This window comes from Choloepus didactylus, chromosome 13 (genome assembly GCF_015220235.1).
Source record: "Choloepus didactylus isolate mChoDid1 chromosome 13, mChoDid1.pri, whole genome shotgun sequence".
Taxonomy (NCBI): Eukaryota; Metazoa; Chordata; class Mammalia; order Pilosa; family Megalonychidae; genus Choloepus; species Choloepus didactylus.
The window spans coordinates 92,038,466-92,059,937 of NC_051319.1; the positions used below are offsets into that span (position 1 = coordinate 92,038,466).

The 21,472-nt window shown below is 38.8% G+C and overlaps 2 protein-coding genes and 1 pseudogene across 4 annotated transcripts in view; 1 reads left to right on the forward strand and 2 right to left on the reverse strand.

The window, feature by feature from the left end:
* Window positions 1-7,929, reverse strand: part of LOC119508277 (40S ribosomal protein S20-like) — a 90,119-nt gene extending 82,190 nt beyond the window's left edge. The window contains exon 1 of the mRNA XM_037801885.1: window positions 7,860-7,929. The gene's annotated coding sequence lies outside the window, so the exon portion shown is untranslated. The remainder of the gene's footprint in view (window positions 1-7,859) is intronic.
* JAKMIP2 (janus kinase and microtubule interacting protein 2) overlaps window positions 1-7,983 on the reverse strand; it is a 177,672-nt gene extending 169,689 nt beyond the window's left edge. For all 3 annotated transcript variants that reach the window (XM_037801884.1, XM_037801883.1, XM_037801881.1), the window contains exon 1: window positions 7,860-7,983. The gene's annotated coding sequence lies outside the window, so the exon portion shown is untranslated. The remainder of the gene's footprint in view (window positions 1-7,859) is intronic.
* Window positions 7,984-20,511: 12,528 nt separating this feature from the next.
* LOC119507788 lies at window positions 20,512-21,226 on the forward strand (annotated as a pseudogene).
* Window positions 21,227-21,472: the final 246 nt, after the last annotated feature.

Genomic DNA, 21,472 nt, shown 5'->3' on the forward strand with positions numbered 1-21,472 from the left:
ATAGCTTCATAATACCCAAGTCCTTCTCTCTGTCTCGTTAGTGCCAATTAGCAGAATTAGCAGTTTGTGAATTCTCATGTGTATTCACAGGGTGGAGTTTTAATATAAAATTCTCCTGATTGGCTATCATTACATAAAAGCTTTTGTCAATTGTTTTGCTATTCTTTTTATGGCTTCTTGGTAGAGAGACGCAATAGCCTGGATTTTACAAAAGGTACTCATTTAAAATATTCTGTCCAGTTCTTTTCATTGGTATATTTGCATTAAAAATACAAATACACACACACACAATTTTGGGGAACATGGTCAAATTAGGTGTGTCTGACCTATGAGTAGTAATGCCCTTAAATATGGATCAGTGAAAACTACGGAGTAGAGAACTGGGTTTATTTTTGGGAGGCAATCTTTCCATGAAATGCTGTACAAGGAAGAGCCAGATAAGGAATGTGGGTGAGAAACATCTGCTTGGTTTACATTTTTATTATGGTTTTACTGGGTAGCATTTTTCAATGGAACATTTCCAGTTCAGAACAGAAGGCCTGATGAAAATATCACCCTCTTTTCTGAAGTACATGCTTATCAGGCTTCTATAGGGTAATAACAATCTAAGTAAAATTTCCTTCTTGAAAATAATACATACCAATGAGTTGATTTCTGAGAAGACAGAGTCTACTAAATTTAGTAAGATTTGGTTCTCTGTATACATTTTAACTGCAGTTGGACTCCAGAATTGCAAGAATTGCAGTATATACTGTGAGCCTGATTTAGATGCCAAGCAAAGACTTTTTCCTGAATCTTATATTTCAGTGTATCAGCAGATGGGCACCCATAGAGATGGTGGTTAACAACGATTTGAAGCCATGCCTCTGTTGTTTGCAGGTATGCACTTGTCTTCCAAGTCATTCTTTTGTGCCTTTTGATTTCCAAACTTTCATAAAAGCAAGATGCTGCCTTAATTTAGCCTTGGAGTAAGGTTATTGCCTCCCAATTCTATTTGAGCTTAATTCTTGGATATAAACATGAAAGAATGATTTATGATTGGTGTATTTGGTAAATTTCTAAAATAGCAAACTAACTGTATCATATAATTTGAGATGAATTAAATTTCTAATTTACTTCAATAAATTAGAGTGGATTCAAAAGTATCCTTTAATGATGCCACTATTTCTGACTTGCATTTCAGTTTTTGAAAGGGAATAATGGTGCCACAGAAGTGTTCACAGCTTTCTTATTTATGTCATAGCATGTTGTAAACCACCTTTAATAAAGAATTTTTAAGGGTTTTGATTTGTTACCTTTCAGAATTCGATTTTCCTTTATCAAAATCTTGACACCATCCTAAGAATATCACATATGAAAGCAATCTATTTTATTTTTAACAGCCAAAATAAAAAGCATAAGAATGACAGTCCAAAGAACCACTGAAGTAAGTCTCTTGTACAATCTCTGACCAAAGGTCCTTCTGGGACCCACCTATGCACCCATTCATTCATTCAGTCAACCAGTATTTATTGAGCAAGTCTGTTGTGCATGGCATTTGTTATTAAATGATGAACGAAACAGCTTCAGTTACTGCCTACAATCTAGTGAAGGGTAGGGAAAATCAAGCAAGCAAATAACTCGATAATTACAACATTTGATAAACGCTATGAAGGAAACACACAGGTGCAGTAATACAGAGTGACACAGGAGGTGCACCTAGGGGAACGGTTCCATGGAGTTATTTTTAAGCCCAGACTTCAAGATTAAGAGGAATACAACCATTCAAATTTTAAAAGGAGGAAGAGTCAGATGGCCGGGCTTTCATTTCAAAACTATATACATGTCTAAAGAATACAATCACAAGATGCTAAGAATGATCTTGGTTGATTCCGAGAACTCGTGTGACAGCTAATGTGATGCTGTTCAAATATACTTCAGTAAAGGATCTGAACTGGTCACAGATGTCAAGGCTGCAGGATGCCACTAGCCCACTTAGGAAAGATGGGATGCATTTGAAGGAGATCTGGTTTTTGGCTTTGTTTTCAACTGCTGCTGATGCATGTACCTGGTGGAATTCCTAGTGTTTCAAACACGGCTTTCACTGACTTCAGTTTAAAACTCATTCATTACCAGCAGACAAGAGATGACCGAGGTTAACTTAATACCCACTGTGAGATGCAGTGGCAGGTCAGGATAACAGAAGCTCATATTTCCTGAAAATAATACTTGACTCACAGCTGCTATAAATCAACAAGATCTACCTGTATCATGAGAAGCATTTAAAAGCAAAGTGTAAAGACTCCCATGTGGGGAAAAACAGCTCTAATCATCAAGATAAATGCATACAGATATTAAATTAGTAGTTTATTTGTTAACATGAAAAGATGGCCACATTATATACGGTGAATGAAATATAAAACAATACTTAGAGAATGGTCCCATTTACACAAGTATGTGTATAGCATATATGTGCATATAAAAAAAAGAATTAGAATGAAATATACCAAAATGTTCACAATGATTATTCATTAATAGTAAGCTTATGGGTGATTTTCACCTTCATTTACTATCTTTCTTTTTTCTGTATTAACTTTCTTGTTTTTTTTTTTGGAACAATGAGGATATATGTATATATTTTAGTGTGAAAAATATCTCTAAAAGACAAAATTTAATGGTATTGGTGAGTATTGATTTAAAACAGAATGTCTTTACTGTGACATGTCTCACATTTACTGCAAGCTAATTACAAAGGAGACTTCATCCAAATATGAATGATGATTCAGATGGCATGATTAGCTCTTTGGTCAGGAATGAATTACCAAATAATCAGACAAAGTGTGTGCCTCTTCAGAAAAGAAGAGGACAGCAAAAGTTAGAATATTTTGGAGAAAAGTATTTGAGTTTTGATATTTCAGAAAAGTGTAGAAACATTTATCCAGGGGAAAAAATCTAATTTAATTTATGATTTAACATTGTTTCTATTTTTAGTACATGTAGTTAGAGAGATGTTTAGGACAAAAAGATAGGAGGTGTCATAGTTTTTTTCAGAGTCCAGGACACACATTAATCTTAATTTGATCTTAAACACAAAAAAATTCTGGTAATTCCCAAATTCTATGTCATATAAAAATAAAAACAATAATTAACCATTAAACAAATGCACATCAGCCAAAAAAGATCCCCCGCCCCCGCCCCAGGCAAATGTTCTATGCTTTTCTGAAATATCAAGGATCACATACTTTCTCAAAAATATTTTTTGTGCACTGTTCTTTTGTCTTTTGTGTTTTTTGTATTTTTTTTTCTACTGATACCTTAATTAAGTACTTAATTAGCCCATTTGGTAACTTAATATGGCCAAAAAGCAAATCATGGCATTGGAAATATTAAAATCTAAATAAAAATGAGCCATGCTTAATGTAGGTTTAGTATATTTGATATTTTCAAATTCAAACCAGCAAGATAATTTGCTAAATTTTATAATATGGTTTATGTGAGCTCCTGAGATTTGGGTGCCAGTACCAGTTAGACCATTTACCACACAAAATCTTGGACAAGTCTTACCTCTCTGAATCTGTTTCCAATTTATTTAAATTAATTCTGATAATGCTAGCTATACTGGTGTGACAGAACTGTCAGGAATAAACAATGGAAAATGACTTTGAGAACTATAAAGCATATTAATATAAAGTGTGATAATGGTACTGCGCCTGTTTGTATATATTATGTCCCCCAGAAAAACCCATATTCTTTGATGCAATCTTGTGGGGGCAGATGTATTAGTGTTGATTAGGTTGGAACCTATTGGTTCAGCGTTTCCACGGAGATGTGACTCAATCAACTGTGAATGAGACCTTTCATTGGATTATTTCCATGATGGTGTCACCCCATCCATTCAGGGTGGGTCTTTACTGGATCACTGGAGTACTTTAAAAAGAGCCACACAAGCCCATATGCAGAGCATATGTGAGTGATATTCTGGAGAGCAACTAAGAGTGACATTTTGAAGAAGAGCTGCCATCTAAGAGAGGACAAAATGCCTCAAGAGCAACATTTTGGAGAACACCATTTTGAAATGCAACCTGGGAGCAAGAAGACGCCAGCCATGTGTCTTCCAAGCTAACAGGGGTTTTCCGGATGCCAATGGCCATCCTTCAGTGAAGGTACCCTGTTCTTGAGGCCTTACCTTGGACACTTTATGGCCTTAAGACTGTAACTTTGTAACCAAATAAACCCCCTTTATAAAAGCCAATCCATTTCTGGTGTTTTGCAAAAAGGCAGCATTAGCAAACTGGAACAGGTACTAATTACAACTACATTGTTTTCTTCATTAACAGTTTCACATGTGTGTATATTTTCTCTCCCCAAGGGAATTCTGTGTGGCTAGCCTATGCAAATAAGAGCTCTACAAATATTGGCTTATCAATTGATTAATTCACTCTGTTTGAAAACACATTTTCACTTGATAGAATAATGGTTGGGGTATGCAAAGGAGGAAATGTAACTGACCTCTAAGACTGACATCCAATTATAAGCCTAGTTTATTTATTTCAGCCTTAGAGAAAAGCTAAGTGTTGAGTGTTGAGTTGTTTATGTTGAATTTTCCATGATAAATTTGGTTTTCTTTTAGATGCCAACCATTGGAAACAAAGCATTAACCATTTTTATGAACTGATGAGAAATATAGAAAACAGTTTTCTAAGTCACACAGGTGTACATAAAACTGAAACATTTTGAGATCAGTTGAAGAAATAAGGGACAGCCAATCACAAGAGGAGAAATTAGATTATGTGTGTTTTACTCCAGTTCACTTAAGTTTACTAGAGGCTTAAACACCAGTCAAATATTTAATTTTAATATTCCGACAAATATGGCATCTTCAAGATAGTATTTATATTCAAAGTAATTAGTGAATTTAGCTTGTTTGTTAAATGGCAAATTTCAACAATAACATATATATCTTTCATATAATTTTTTTTTCTGACATCAACTTGATAGCTCTCAAACTATTTTGTATCTATACCCTACTAAACAAAACATTAAAAATAACATTTCAATTTTTTCAAAATTAACCATATAATGGAGATTATTTTAACATGGCTATTAAGCATTAAAATCCATAAAGTTGCTAAGAGGGGCTCTTATGAACAAAACAATGCTCAGTTCTCTACATTTAGGCAGATTACATGTAAACTTCTCCAGAAAGATATTCAATCTATTTCTTTAAAAATATCCAGACTCTGTATTAGAAGTCCATTGCAAAACGGAGTCGCATTGTTATAGGTTTAGAAATGTCTTACGTTAAACAACTAAACACATTCTTAAATGGACAATTTACTCTAGAAAAATCCAGAGAAGTTCTTGAGAAGTGATCTAGTCCAGCTCAGACACATGCATATCTAAATCCTATATTTGGAGTTTTTGATGAAAGACTCCACTGCCTTTTCTGCTTACCCAGTCTACCATTTACTCACACATGCTACTAGGATGTTCTACATTTTATATTTCTAATTTAAATTCTTCCTAATGCAGTTGAAGCCCATTTACCCTATTTTAATGGTTCCAAAAAACAGCAATAAAATGGTCATCTGTCAGTTTTCTCTTTTCCAAATGAAATAATCCTTATCTTTCCTGAGTCAACTTGCAGTCCTTTACACATCTGTGGCCCCTCAGCAAGGGCCATATAATCATCTTAAATTTTGGAACCAAAAATTAGGCCAGTATTACCATCAGAATCTGACCACAGAGATGAAAAACACCACAAATGCCAGTCAGTTCAAGCCACTGACCTGTAGTGATTTGCCTCTGCTAAACTGTACCAACTTCGCCTATAAAAACGTATCCCAATGAAAACTCAACACAAAGGAAACAAAAACAAAGCCCCAAGAAAGCTCATTTGACTATATGAAATACAGTCACCTATCTAAGTATCTTAATTTTTTTGAGATTTTAATTTTTGGAAGTCAAAAGTTATCATTAAAAGATTGAGGACACTTATGATATGACATAAAAGCCCAGGACCTCTTTTGTTACCCTACTTTGTACAGTTTTTACAATTATGGACATGGTAGCATGACTTTACAGAGTTGAGAATCTGTATTACATATGAGACGTTATGAGTATATTTATCCATCTTTCCATTAAGTCATTGAAGAGCCTTTCCATCTATAAACCAAACAGGACAATTATTCTCAGGTAAATTAACTATAAACCTGATTCTAATACATGTAAAAATTTTAAATGAGGGGGCAATGTGTAAAATAACATGTAAGATTAAAACAACAACAACAAAAATACTATTTTACCTTATAAAAAATGTTTGCACTGCCAGTGATACTATTAATGTGGAGACTGATGGATAAAACTAATCCTTAAGATGAACATGATGTTACAACTCACTTTTACCTGCAAGCATTTTTCTGGCTTTAATTCAATGAAATCCATTGTCCTAGGTGGTAATGGAGCTGTGTATCCTACCCATTCCAGGCTTCTTTAGTCTCCTGAGCTGCCAGAAAGCCTTGACAGTAATAAAAGGTCAAGTAGATCCCAGTAAGCATTTGTAAATTACAACAGCCCCTCATTTCAGCTAGAAGCCACATATTTTCCTGCCAGGCTTTGCTCACTCTCTTGTTTCATTTCATTGTACAAATAGGCTAATTTGGAAATGTCTAGGTTACTTGGGAACATCAAGATTTTCAAAACAGTCCCACTTTCCTATTCAACTTCAAAAAGAAGCAAATCTCTAATATATCATTTCAGAGAACTGTAAAATGGATCCTGGATACTGAAGGAATGAATAGCAAATAGCAGCACTATTAAATAAAATGAATGCACTTCACCTTCCAGCTCTGCTATGCTTCCTGGAACACAGGGCACCAACCTGACAAGGCTGTTTGGGGTAGAATTCCAAGAAAACTGATTTGTTTTAGTATTCATTTGGCAAGATGCTGGTCACAGAATTCCACAAACCGTCACCCTTTCCCATCATTGTAAATTCAGGGCTCTCAATATCACCCCCACACACTCAATTAAAAATAAAAGAGGCAGGCTGTGAATTCACATCTAGAGCTATAATACAGATTAAATGATAGGGATCTGCCTTAATTGGCCACAATGAAACTGAGGGACAATAACAAGAATAAATCTCACATTAATCCAAATGAAGCCAATGAATAATAGGTAAACCAGAAGCACAATTTCAAAAATATGCAATTACCTCCAGCCATGCAAGGGCACTTATATTCCATAAAAATAATTGCAAAGCACACTCTGCATATAACAATGCTTCACAAATGCAATACAAATGCTAAGTCACACGTATATATATTATGTGCATATCCATAAGGTACACATTTGTATATTCAGTCAGATGTATGTACTGAAAACTAAACTCTATCAGGCAAAATGCATTAGAATATGTGAAATTAAATGCCAAATTCCAGAAGCGCCTTTTCTTAGCAACGAAGGAAATAAGCAAAACCACCTTATAATTAGGCCAACAAGCCTAGAAGGCACCAGATACGTGAGAGCTGCAAATAAAACGATTCCTTTCAATTACATCCATTTCTTGTTGTTAGCTATTTTTCCACTCCCTAATTCTGTCGCTAAGCTTGCGAAGAAAGGAAGCAAGTGGCTCAGACTGCATTCTGAGCCAGTTCAAGATAAAATTCAGAACACCATTTTTTTTTAAACACAAGCAGATGCATTCTCACTTCTCTCCCTGGCAACCTTCCCCTCTCTCCATACCCATCTCTGTCTCCACATCTCCTCCTCCCAGACTTAGTGGGGGGAGTCATTGTTCAAATCCAGGCCACAAATGTACACACAGGTCATTTAACACAAGCTAAACCAAGAAGATAGCCCCACTCTCTCCTACTTACCTTGCTGAGACCCAGAGAAGCTGTTGAAGGGAGGGAGAGATGCAAACTGAATCCATTTTCCCTGTGACCGAGTCGGATGCAGCCTCGGAATCCAACATCAGCAGCGGCTGCTGGGATTTTTTTTTCCTTCGCTCTCTAGTTGGCGATGGTGCAAATAGGAACCACCCATCCAGCCTCACTCGAGTACCAGTAGCAGAGGAGGCGGCAGCAGCAGCAGCATCTCCATTTGGACCTCCTCCCTCTCGGAGGATGGGGTGAGCTCAGAAAGCAGCCAGGAACTTGCAGCAGACACCTCCTCTGGCTCCTCCTCTCCCTCCCCCTCCCCTCCCCCTCCCCCACAGCCTCACCCCTGCTGCGGTAGAGGCTGCCTGTCTGGGCAGCTGCTGGTTGTCATGGCAATGGCCAATGGTAAAGCACCAGACTAAGGGGGAGGGGAGACGGTAAAACAAGCTGCGGGGGCCGGGGGAGCGAATTTGTGCTGCCGCCCTCTTGGATACGCTTGGTCTTCGTACCCTGGACTCCAGGTCTTTCAAAATGGGGCAAGGGTGGGTGGGGCACCGGAAGACAATAATTAAAATTTAATTAGACTCTAGTTTGAAAGATACGAAACATTGAAATACATACATTTTCGCATTTCTTATGCTTTTCCAATAAAATGTATTAAATTTGTGACCAGAGAAAGTAATACGTGTGGCGAAAATCATGTGGTGAAAGAGCAGATTACTGTTATTCAAACTATGCTGGCCTTTATAGCATCTTTTACTCACTGCCACTCAAGGTTGTAAAAAAAAGCAGTGTGTGGCTGGACTTTGCAAAAAAAAAAAAAAAAAAAAAAAAATTGGAGTCTGCCTGATACCTTGGCACTACTCCCTGCTTCTTGTTCTCAGGTGAGGCACCGGTCTCCCTGTTTTTCCAGCTCTCCCTCTGAAGAGGACCTAGAGGCATTCATTACTTCCCTGTGGAAAAGGAAATTGAAATAGAGGAAACGGAAACTTCTTTTGGACGGTCACGGTTCTCAGTAGCGCCATTTGGTGAATAGCTCCAAAGCTTCTTAGTGTCAAACTCCGGGAATGTTCAATTTCCTATAGGCAATTTCCTGCCATTGTCAATGACACCCTCCTGGAGTTCCCAAGTCAGCTGGCCGGCAGGGTGGTAGGTAGGAAAAAAAGGAAGGGGTATCTAGGAGTGTTGCGTTCTAGTGAGCTCTGTTTCAAAGTATAAATTATAGATAACACTGGTATCTCTCTCATATAGTTGTTATAAATATTGAATGAGATAATGCTTGCACTTGGCATGTAGTAAGTGTGCAATAAATGTCTATCTTAATATTATTTTTACATTATATCCACCTCTGGGGGCAGTACCATGGCATTTTCAGGCACAGGAAAAAATTGAAGTAAGAAAACACTTAATACAGAATAGCTGTGATGATGACGTGGTGGCAAAGACATGAAGGACCTAAGAGATGAAGTATTCTCTGTAATTCAGTAGCTGAGGATGTTGTAAATATTAGAGGACTTATATAAATTTCCCAAATTCACACAGCTACTACATGGTAGAGCTGAATTAAAACTCCAACTCTTAACACTGGCATTTTCTCCCCTAACCGTTACGCTTTTCTGCCACTCCTCCATGGATTGGAGATATTTTTGTTCTTAACTCATAGGGTTATTACAGATTCAAGTGGGATTAGATTAGAGTCAGACAGCCTGGGGGCAATTTCTGGTGCCAGTGTTTATTATAGGTATCATTTGGACATGTTAACTAACTTCCCTGAGACTACATTTCTTCATCTGTAAAATGAAAATAATCATAGGACCTCAGAGTCATTGGAAGAATTAAATGAAATGATGCATGTAAATCATAAGCACAATTTCTGGCAAGTAGTAAGTGTTCAATAAATGTTAACTATACTTATTTGTTACTCATTCTTAAGTAACTAATATAAAAGGTGAAAGGACTTTTTCCTGCATTTGGTCACTGTTGGTAACATGAGTCTATCTAACAAAACTGACTTGAAGGTAACTAGGTGATCAGGAAGGGGTTGCAGCTGATCCTCAGGACTTACCTCGCCTCCTGGTACTCTCCAAAGGAAAGCCTGCATCCTGCTTTGTGCAGCTAATGGACCCTGCCCTCTGCAGAGCCTCAGCAATCACAAAAGCTTGCAAATACTTGCAGATCAGCATCAAACAAGGGTGGTTGTGTAACATAAAGGAATGAGTTTTGATGAGCTAGAATATTTTTGTATTCGTCTCCATATTTCACCTTCTGTTTTTCAACAGAGATGCTGTTATAAATGAGCAGAGGAAGCTGCAGGTTATAGAAGCTCATGCTTGTTTAGACTACAGAACACTCTCCACTGGCCTTGTGACAGCATTTCATCTTTAACATCAATAGCTGACTTGGTTGGGGTGAGTGGTTCTAGTTTTTCTCTCTCCTGCCATCAACACAAACATAGATCCTCAGGAGTCAACTATGGGAGAGAAAAGTTTGATGTTCCCTATTTGAACAATTCCCTAAATTTAATCATTCAAATACTACTCTCCTATTTTCTGCCATATCCATGTGGCACTGTTACCATTATTTGATGAAAGTTTTCTTTAGCTAGTTGCTTTATCTACTTATTATTTATTTTTATTTACTTCAATTATTTGTTATTTACTTTAAAATGAAATTCATCTCTTGCTTCAGCACAACATAAATCTACATAATACAGGAAGTGGTCCCAGAGAAAGGAACCTAAAGCAAATTCACATTTTTTTTTTAGTTAAACAGTGTCCAGTAGTACTAGCGGTGACCAGACTGTCTACCTCTCCTGGGACCTTTCCAACTGTGACTTCTGAATTCTATTAGATGTCTGTAAAACAGGGTGTGGGTCTTGGCTCCAAAAGTGGCATTAAAATTCAGGAGAAACCACTGCATAATGGGAGGAAGCTGCAAAGTGTGGGCTCTGAGACAGACTGCCTGGATTGAATCCAAGCCTCACCGATTGTTTTCTGAGTGACCTTGAGTAAGTTGCTTAATTTCTCTGTGCCTCAGTTTCTTCATCTGTACAGCACAATGGTAGTACCTATCCCATTGGGTTGTGATGGGGAGTGTGTGCAAAATGCTAAGGAATGCCTGGCATGTAATAAATGAGTAATCAATATTAGCTAATATTATGAATACAGTTGTAATACCTACAGTTTTGCATAGCACCCTTTTCTGGACATTTCCAAAACGCTCAGACCACTCAGGATTATTCTAAGAACTTGCAGCTATGACTGCAAACTTGCTGTTGGCAGACTATGAGGAATTGCTGAGAATGTCTATCTATGGGATAAGCAAATGTCCTGATATTAAAAAAAAAAAAAAAAGAAGAAGAAGTAAAAAGAGGAGGAATCCAGAAGTGACTAGAATTTATCAGTAACTCTGTTTACTCTATAAGAGATAATTAATAGATTGTATATTTACAGAGAACATTAAAATGATCAGGAAGGATCACTCTGACCTTGCTGCATGCCATTTATGGATAAGATCAATAGGCAAGTATATTAGATGCACTCTTCCATGAATCTACGCTCCTATGCCCAACTCTCTTCTGGATGACTCCCGGGACAGCAGATGGACACTTCTGCTTCTGCTTACCCTGTTTCCTCTGGAAAACCCTTCCCTGTCCCAACTGTTCTACCTTAAGATTTATCTCAGGCATCATCTCCTTCAAGGAGTCTTCACTGATACCAGGATTAGAATTAGAACTGAGTTTCCTATTGTCCCTGTTCCATCTTTATTACTATACACATGATATTGAAATATTTTTTTTGTCTGGCTCTCATACTTTCTTGTAAGCACTTAAAATTGAAAGATTATGTTCATTCATTCATTTTTTAATTTATTAATTTAACAGATATTTATTGCTAGCTGTTACTGTGTGCTGGCAACTCTACTGTGTAACAAGGGACATAGCTGTGAATAAGGTAACATGAATGCTGTCCTCATGGAGCTTACAGTCTAATGAAGAAATGAGGTACATAATTACTTAAATTAGGTTGATGGATACAATGGAGCAATACAGAAAGCTTGATGGTATGTAAAAGGAGGATATAACCTAGTTTGGGACCCAGGGAAACTTAATGGAGGGATTGTGGGGTGGATGGGGACAGGTGGTTTCAGACAAAGGGAAGAATATGTACACAGGTCTTGACATGGAGAAGAACATGGCATGTCACTCAATTTTTATTTAACCCTAGCCCCTAAGGCAGTATAAGGCACACATTATATACCATGTATATGTTTGTGGAAAGATTCTGCACCCTCAGCATACACAAACACATATCTTTCCTCCTTGTTTTCCTTTTGTTAATTTATTTTGGGGGATTAGGGTTTGTCAATAGCTAAGGAGTTGACAGGCTGTGTGGGATTTGAAGAAGGAAGGCCAAAGATTAATTGTTCTTGTATTAGAGAAAGAAGTGTAATGCTAACAGTGGTCACTGCTCCATTACAGCTTTAGTAAATAAGAGTTACACAGGATTTTTCAGATCCTGGACGGTTGTATGTTACCCAGTGGCAGACAAAACATAGGGGCTAGGTTACCAGCGAATCAGCTACCCCAAAGAAATAACAAAATTTCTGTTTCAGTGAACTTACCAATTTTGCAAACAGAAAATCTACAAATAAGCTATTTTAATTTCAGTATATGTGGAATTTTGATTTTTGTTTTTATATATACTTTTTATAATATGTATATTTTACTTTTAATATGGTTTTTATTTTTAGTTCTCTATGGGAGGCACCATAATTATAATAATTACTACAGTGCTTAGAGATGAAAAATGTCTTATTAAAGCACTAGGAGTAGAAAACATTTTTTATCTATTCACCAAATATTTACTGAGTCCTTGTATGAGCCAGGCAGTGTAATGAGCACAGGTATCCCAAAGAGATAGACAAGCATCCTATACCCTTATGGAGCTTAGCATCTAGTGGGTGGGATAGCCAAAGAACAAGAAAGCAAACAAATAAAATACTAGCAAATTGTCACAAGTCCTGTGAAGCAATGAAAGACTGAGATGAAGAATAAGGAGTAGGGATGTGTAAAGTGGGGATGACTCTTTTAGTGGAGGTGATATTTAAACTACAAAATGAAGTATGGGTTATGCTAGATGTGTAAGAGCTGAGAAAAGAGTTTCAGGCAGAAGGATGTACTCCTGAGGAGAGAAAAGGCCAAGAATGAAAAATATTTTTGAATGCCAGTGCAGCTGGGACATGGTGAGCAGGGGGGAAGGTGACAAGTGGTGAACTTGGGGAAGCAGGGAAGGGGCCAAATTATGCAGCACTCCCTAGCCTACTTTATAGTCATGGGACTTAATACAATGAAGAGTCAATTGAAGAGTTTAAATTCATTTCATAGCTTTGTGGGAAATGAATTGGAGGTGGGCAAAGTGGATGCAGTTAGGGTTGAGCAGTTATCTAAGGTAGAGATAATAGTAGTTAGATTAGTGTGGTGGCAGTGGATATGGAGAGCAATGGACTGTTTCAAGATACATTTTAGAGGTGAATTTTCCAGGACTTGCTGATGGATTGGATACATTTAGGTGGAAAGAGACACATAATGTTGGGGTTGAGGGAGAAGGAGGTATCAAAGATGAAACTTCCATGTAGACGGCTAACTTCTTCCATTTGTAAGGTTCGACTGCAAAGGTTTATTTAGGTTTTACATTTTATATTGAGGAAAGGGCTCAGGGCTCTGGCTCTAGGAAAGTAGGGGGGGGGGCAGGGGCTAGAAGGGGTTCTAAGTGCTCAGCTGGCTCCCTTCACTCACCGCAGCCTGTTCCTGAGACTTAGGCATTAACAACCAGTCAGTGCATCTGGCAAATCCTCACTGAGTTTATGTAGCTACAGTGGAAGTGACTTGGCTGAGAAGGGCAGGTGAGGCCCTGGAGGAAGACATTATTTAAATTAAAAAAATTCCCGAGGTCTATGAGAAGTGAGTTGCCAACAAAAAAGCAGCCTTCCTCAAATCTAAACCTCCCAGCATTCTAAACCTTATTCTCTCCCACAGCTAGCTTCACTTCTTCCTGGGTGACAGTCCTTACTCTGTTGCTTTCTGTGTAACCATGTAACAATATATTCTGTCAGCCTCAATTTCCTCATCTGTGAATCCAGGATAACTGTTGTTTTTGCCTACTGTTTCGGTCTGCTAAAACTGCTGGAATGCAATATACCAGAAATGGATTGGCTTTTACAGTGGGGGTTTATTAGTTCACAATTTTACGGTTCTACGGCCATGAAAATGTCCCAATTAGGGCATCAACAGGATGATACCTTCTCTGAGGAAAGGCTGATGGCATCTGGGGTTCCTCTGTCACATGGGAAAGCACAAGGCCAGAGTCTCCTGGTCCTTCTCTCCCAGGTTTAGCTTCTGGTTTCTGAGGCTTTCTGTAGAATTTCTCTGGGCTTCTGTCTAAACTCTCTCCAAAATGTCTCTGCCTTTTATCCTCTCATAAAGGACTCTGGTGAAGGATTAAGACCCACCCTCAATGGGTGGGTCACATCTCAATTGAAATAGGCTAACCAAAAGGTCCCACCCATAATAGGTCTGCCCAACAAGATTGGATTAAAAGAACATAGTCTTTTCTAGGGTACATAACCAATTCAAACCAACATACCTACTAAATGGAGATTTAAACAAATGTATTTGTAAGAACCTTAGCACCTGCTTGACATGTTGGAGAGCCTGTGTGAATTCTAGCTGTTCTATTATATTATCCTCTCCCTTAAATCTGAACCTTCCTTGTGAAAGACTTTAAAAATCCACATCTTTTCCTTCAGGACCCCAAACTTTTTGAAAATTTCCCCTAATATATCCCACCTCAGGACCCACTGATTATCCCTAAAATCCATCAGAGAGCTCAGTTCTTATTTTCATCTGAAAGATATGCCAGGTGCAGAGATACTGAAAGGAGAAAAAGGTTATTTAAAAGTGGAGTTTACAGATTTCATGGTGTGCCTCACATATTTACCAGCCAACTTTCTTTAAATATTTATATCCTGTATCTACATTTTGTTACTCTTCTACTTATTTTTTATAGTTGATCTGAAGTGTGAAATTGGGAGCCTAGAGCTTGTTAACACTTTCATGATAGAAAATGGCATAATGAAGGAATCTGAGTGTGGGGGTAGATTTTGTGTGTGTGTATGTGTGTGTGTGTGTTTTCTTGTTTATTTTCCCCCAACGGCAACAAAACCTTGGTAGGAGTATTCCTGATTTCTTGCTTCTGCTTACTGTCTCCTCCTGAGGCATTCTTGTTTAACATTTCCTCTGACTCTAGCTCCTGAAACAAGCTGAGAGTTGTAGAAGGGGCACTTCTCAAATTTGGGTTCATCACTTAGCACTGCCAATAGAAGTCACAGTGAACCAGGCTGAAGAGGAAAAGGGGGTTTATTTACACTGCTGGGAGGACAGGAGAAGCTTTCTCAAATCAGTCTCCCTGAACTTATTTTTCAATTGGTCTTTATACCCATTAGAGACACAAAGAGAGTTAATCATGTTAGTTAACATGTAACAGGAGAATTTTAGTAGTTTATCCTACGTCTTTCAGGATTTACACTGAAAGGTGCCTTACAGTCTAGGGAGATAGACAAAAGGCTTATTTATATCTGGGAGATTTGGGGCAATAGATTAAAGCTTATTTAGGTTTGGTTGCAGACTTTACATTTACATCTCCCCCCTTTGTGAGACTAAAAGTTTTTACCTCCTACCTACTTCCCATTTTAAGGGTTATTTAAAAGCTGCTTTACAGTTACGTTTTAAGGTTGATTTACAATTTCTTGCTTGCTTACAGCTTTGAGGTTATATTAAAAAGGTTACTGTTACAAGAGGCCTTTCCTGAGGAGTTAGAAACTACCACCCTGGACTCAATGTGTTCTATGGCAGGTCCAACCCTAGAAAGGCATAGAAAAGTTGGATTTCAGGCAAGCAGCCTTCCTCATTGTGATGATTAAGTTCCTGTGTCAGTTTGGCTAGGTTATAGAGACCATTCTTTTGGCCAAGCAAGCATTGGTCTGATTATTACCTTGAGGGTATTTCCTAAATGGAATTTCATCTATAGTCAGTTGATTGTATCAAAGGCTCTTTGTGTCTACAATCAACAAAGGAGATTGCCTTCAGTAATAAGAGGAATCTCCTCATCCAATCAGTTGGTGGCCTTAAAGAGAGAACTGATAATTTCAGCAGTCAGAAAAAATAATTTCTATCTCGACTTCAGCCAGCCAGCTCCTTCTGGGGAATTCAACATCACCGTAGAGTTCCCAATTTGAGGCCTGCCATAGGCAATTAGGATTTCCCAATCCCCATACTCACATGATGGCTCCTATAATAAATCTCAATATTTATGTGTGTGTGTGTGTGTGTGTGTGTGTGTGTATCATGTTGATTTTATATTTCTGTGGAGAACCCCAATATACTCATCTTAACTCTTTTAAACTCAAATCTTTCTCTTTCTCAGCACTATTTCTCCTTCTAATAGTAAATTTCTCAATCCTTAATAAAGCCCAGTCCATTTCTCAAATAAATCTGTAAAGCTCTTAACTCTTGTTATGGTATAATTTTCAAAATGGTAAAATCAACCTTCAGGCAAGTATAAAATGAACACATCAAAGATATTAATGATTGATTGATCAATTAATTAATGAGGAGACTTGTCCATGTTAAAACCAGTCTAACAAGCATTTGAGAGGCTAGATTTTTATAGACAATGTACAAATGAGAGGACAAGAGTATTTTAGTTATGTAATCCCTCTTAAGCTTCAAGCCTTGAGAAAAAATTTTATGCATAGGACTGATCTTTTTGACCTTGACTAAACTAAATCAGTGGTTAACTTTTTGTAGGTCATGATATGCAGCCCTTGTATAACTTGAAATCAACAAGTGAAATGAATATTAATCTCATTTTCATGTTAAGGGCACAACGATCTGATGCTGAACTTGGAGAAAAGGAACTTTGTACCTTTTCTCCTAACCTTCCATGATCTTGCCAGATTTTTTTTTTTTAAAACCCTTTCCACTCAATCACAACATGCCCAAAGTTGAGTAATGGAGTCTCATTTCATCCACTCTCTTCATTTTCCACATTATACTCCCATTTTACAGCTGTATTTATGACAATGCGATAAGTTCAGGCACTAATTCCCTGCAGTTGGACCAAACTTCACATATTAAGAGCACAGTCTTCACAAGAGTGCCCTCTTTTTAGACACCAGGCACAAGTTCAGCAGTTCCCCGAACCACTCCTCTTCTGACAAACTGGCTACAAGTTCAGGAGTTATACCACTACCCCCTCAGGTTTGATAATTCATTAGAATGACTCACAAAACTCAGGAAAATGCTATGTTTACAATTGCAGTTTTGTTATAGCAAAGGGGTACAAACCAGGGCAAGACAAAAGAAGAGATGCATAGGGGCGAGGTCTGGGAGGGTCCCCAAATGCAAAGCTTTTCTTCTTCTCTCTCCATGGAATCAGGATGCATCACCCTTCCAGTACATCAATGTTTGGCAGTACTCAAAGTGTATTAACAACCAGGGAAGCGTACCTGAACTTCCCTGTCCAGTTTTTACTAGGGTCTCATTAAGTAAGCATGATTGATTGAATCATTGGTCACATAATTGAACTCAATCTCTGGCCAGCCTCACCTCCCAGGAGGTTGGGCTGATATCACCTGGCTCAAAGCCTACACCCTCCAATCACCTGGTTGGTCTTTCTGCTTGGCAAGTTCTTACCCTAAGTCTATTTGTGGCCAGCCCCAAACTAAGTATCTTGTTAGCATAAACTATCAGGTGGGGTTGGGTGGAGTCCATCAGGAATAACAAAGACACTTCTATCACTTGGAAAATTACAACTGTTTGAAGTTTACTCCCATCAAGACCCAGGGCAAAATGGCCAGACCTCTCTGTAGGTGAGACCATATTCCTTACTACCCAGGCAGAGAGGTAAATAACAGAAAATGCTGGGTGAAAAGGGTAATGGATGAAAACAGTGTTTGCAGGTAGACTATGGTGCTGGGCCTTGAACCAGCCTTGACCCAGTCATGCTAGGGAGTCAGGTTTGCTTTGTGTGGAAACCATTCTTTTTAATGCTTTAACATCCGATGGGCCAATGGGCCGAAATAATCCTGTTTTGACAACTCTCCTAAAAGAAGGCAGAGAGAACTTTTCTCACTTCATTAAAAGCTTGACAGGGAGGGGGAAGAGCTTTCTCCTTCCCTAAGAGAGCCTAAGGCAGAGGTGAGAGTGAATTCTTACCTTGAAAAAGACTGCCAGGTGTTTCTGCCTGACAAGGATTGATGGCACAGGTGGCCAGGAGGAACCAGTCAACCCCTGTGCTGGGGAAGAGATGAGGACTTGTGCAGAGTGGAGGGATGTGCAGCACACGTGTGGCAGGGGTATCAGAAGTAACAGGATCAGCATGTTTAGTGGCACTGGTAAAGGTTGAGTCCTGAGAAGCAGAGGCCAGAGGCTGTGGGAAATACTGAAGCAGGAATGAGGAGGACAATTAGGGAGAAGTATATTTGGCTGGAATGTGGACTTTCAATGTGAGTGGGGGAGAAGGGGCCCATTCATTCACCTAGGCATATTGGGGTTCAAGATGTCTTGGTTATACAATGAAAAGTTATATTTAAGATCTGTATCCAGTCTTCCAAATCTTCTTTGAATACAGGTAAACTGAGAGTAAGCTATAGAAATGCAGTGCAGCCTAATGCTTCATCTCCATCATCTGTTGGCTTCTCATGCTTCATTCACTTCATGCTGGAGCTCAGTGGGACAATAATTGAAAATACAGATTGTTTCACTAGTACATTTTTTTCCTGCCCACATTTCCTGGTAATCCCTCTCTCTGTCTTTATGAAAGAGAATTCCTTGAAGGAACAAGAAAATGAGAGGAATTTTTGCTTCATAGGTTTCCCTGGATTTGTCTAAAATTGTCTGGCAGAGGCCTTCTTGGATCAAAGTTCTGTATGGGAGGTAAAGATTGGGGAAAGGACTTCATGCTCCTCCTTATGTCCAGCAGAACTGTAAACTCTGTGGAGCCCTGTGGTAGTTTGAAGTGGTATGTACTCCAGAAGAACATGTTCTTAAATTTAATCCATTCTGTGGGTTTGAACCCATTGTAAGTAGTACCTTTTGATGAGATTACTTCAGTTTAGGTGTATGCGGACCAGATGGGTCTTAATCCAATTACTAGAGTGCTTTATACACAGCATGAATTCAGATATGAGAAAGAGAAAGCCATGGAAGTAAGAAGCTGAGATGAAACCCAGAAGAGAAGGGAAAGATTAAGAAAGGCTGCCATGTTCCTTACCATGTGACAGAGGAGCCAAGGCTTACCAACAGCCAGCCCCAGAAAGCCATAGTCTTCAGAGAAAAAGCATTGCCTTGATAAGGCCTTGATTTGGACTTTTTCCCTGCCTCATAAGTGTAAGCTAAAATGTTGTCATTGTGTAAGCCAACCCATTTCATGGTATGTACTTGAGCAGCCTGGGAAACTAAAACAAGCCCACTCCTCTAGTGTCCCTTTCAAATGGTAACTCCTCTTAGAAAGCTGTTGTAGTTTGCTAATGCTGCCAGAATGCGAAACACCAGAGATGGATTGGCTTTTATAAAAGGTGGTTTACACAGTCTTAAGGCCATAAAGCGTCCAACGTAACACATCAGCAATCAGGTACCTTCACTGGATGATAGCCAGTGGTGTCTGGAAAACCTCTGTTAGCTGGGAAGGCACATGGCTGGTGTCTGCTCCAAAGTTCTGGCCTCAAAATGGCTTTCTCCCAGGACATTCCTCTCTAGGCTGTAGTTCCTTAAAACTGCCATTCCTAGTTGCACTTGGGATACCTGTCCTCTCTCAGCTTCTCCAGAACAAGAGTCCACTTTCAACAGCCGTCTTCAAACCATAGTTCCTCTCTCAGCTTGTTGGCTGATGTTAGGTTTCCATTTTACATGAGGGTGTGTGGCTTGAAGCCACACCCAGAAAAACATGTTCTTAAATCTAATCCATTCCTGTGGGTGTTAACCCATTATCAGTGGGACTTTTGATGAGGTTACTCCAGTTATGGTGTAACCTAGCCCAGTCAGGATGGGTCTTAATCCTATTACTGGAGTTCTTTATAAGTGAAGTGAACTACAGACAGAGAGAAGGAAAGCCAGAAGCAAGAAGTTGAATATCAAAGGAACTTGAAAGAGGGGGAGAGATGAGGAGACACTGCCATGTGATTTCCCATGTGACAAACTAAGGACCAAGGATTGCCAGCATCCAGCCCCAGAATGCCACAGTCTTCAGAAAGAAAGCATCGCCTTGATAATGTCTTGATCTGAACTTTTTCCCAGCCCCAAACCTTGAGCAAGTTCATTCCTATTATTTAACCAGACCCATTTCATGGTATTTGCTATAGCAGCCTAGGAAACTAATGAGGAGTTTTACAAAGTTGGGGGGCAGATACTACATTGATTAGCATGGTATGCTTGTCCATTTTGATAAATTGTCTCTACTGGACTAAAACTGGTTTATCCCCAAGTATTGTTTAACTCCAGTTCTGTAGGGTGTGTTCCATTTTCTCAAAAAGCCCCAGCAGGTCAAGTGTTTTTGTCTTCTGGAAAAGACAAAAGGGATCCCTCCTGGTAATGTTGTTTCCAGCACTCTGCCAGCCTAGAAAAAGAGGAAGAATTTGCCCAGAATCATTGCAGGACAGGAGAGGGAGGGAAAATCTCAACCTGGAAAAACTCTACAATTAAAATGAAGTAACTGAAAACCAAGGAAAGATGGAAAACAAAAAACAGCCCAAGATGAGGGAAAGCCAGAAGTAGCTTGCAATTTGGAAGACAAGGAAAAGTGAGAAAATGAGGGAAAGACAGAAGATCAGGAAATACTAAAGGATAAGGAAAAGCCAAGGAACTTGGGAAAGCCAGAGATTGAGGGAAATCCGAGAGAGAGGAAAAACCTGAGAGTGAGGGAAAGCCAGAGAATGAGGGAAAACCAGAGAACAAGAGAAGGTCAAAAGAAGCAGGAAATCCAGCAAGTGGAATAAGGGCTACAGGAAAACACCCAGCTGAGGATGATGTCCTGGAAAAGCAAAAAGAAAACTGACTGGCTGAGTACCCCAAGGGACATAAGGAGGCCAAACACGATATGCATATGCGCAATGAAGACGTGATAAAAGAATTTGATGAGATGGCTAGGCTGAGTGAGGATGAGGGGAACAGAACCAACCAGAAATTAGAGGGATTTATATGGATGCAAAAAAGTTTACAGAACCCCTTACCCCTGAGGGGCCCAAGTGATCTCAGGGGTGGCTGTAGGTTCCCACAAAGGGGCTGTAATGACAATCCTTATATGTAATGCCTTCTGATTTCACTTTTGTTTTGACTGATTAAAACATTACCAGCCCTGCTTTCTTATTCCTTGTATTTCCCTGGGAGGCATTTGCTGTCCTTTAACCTTATGCTGATTCTTTTCTTTAAGTGTCCCTTTCCTTACCAACAGCCTTTTGACCCAACTTCAGTGCGATGTTTCTGTAGAGGATTTTCACCTGTGTGCAATTGTAAAGATGTTCATGATTCTTTAGAAAATAAATCAGCTTATAAT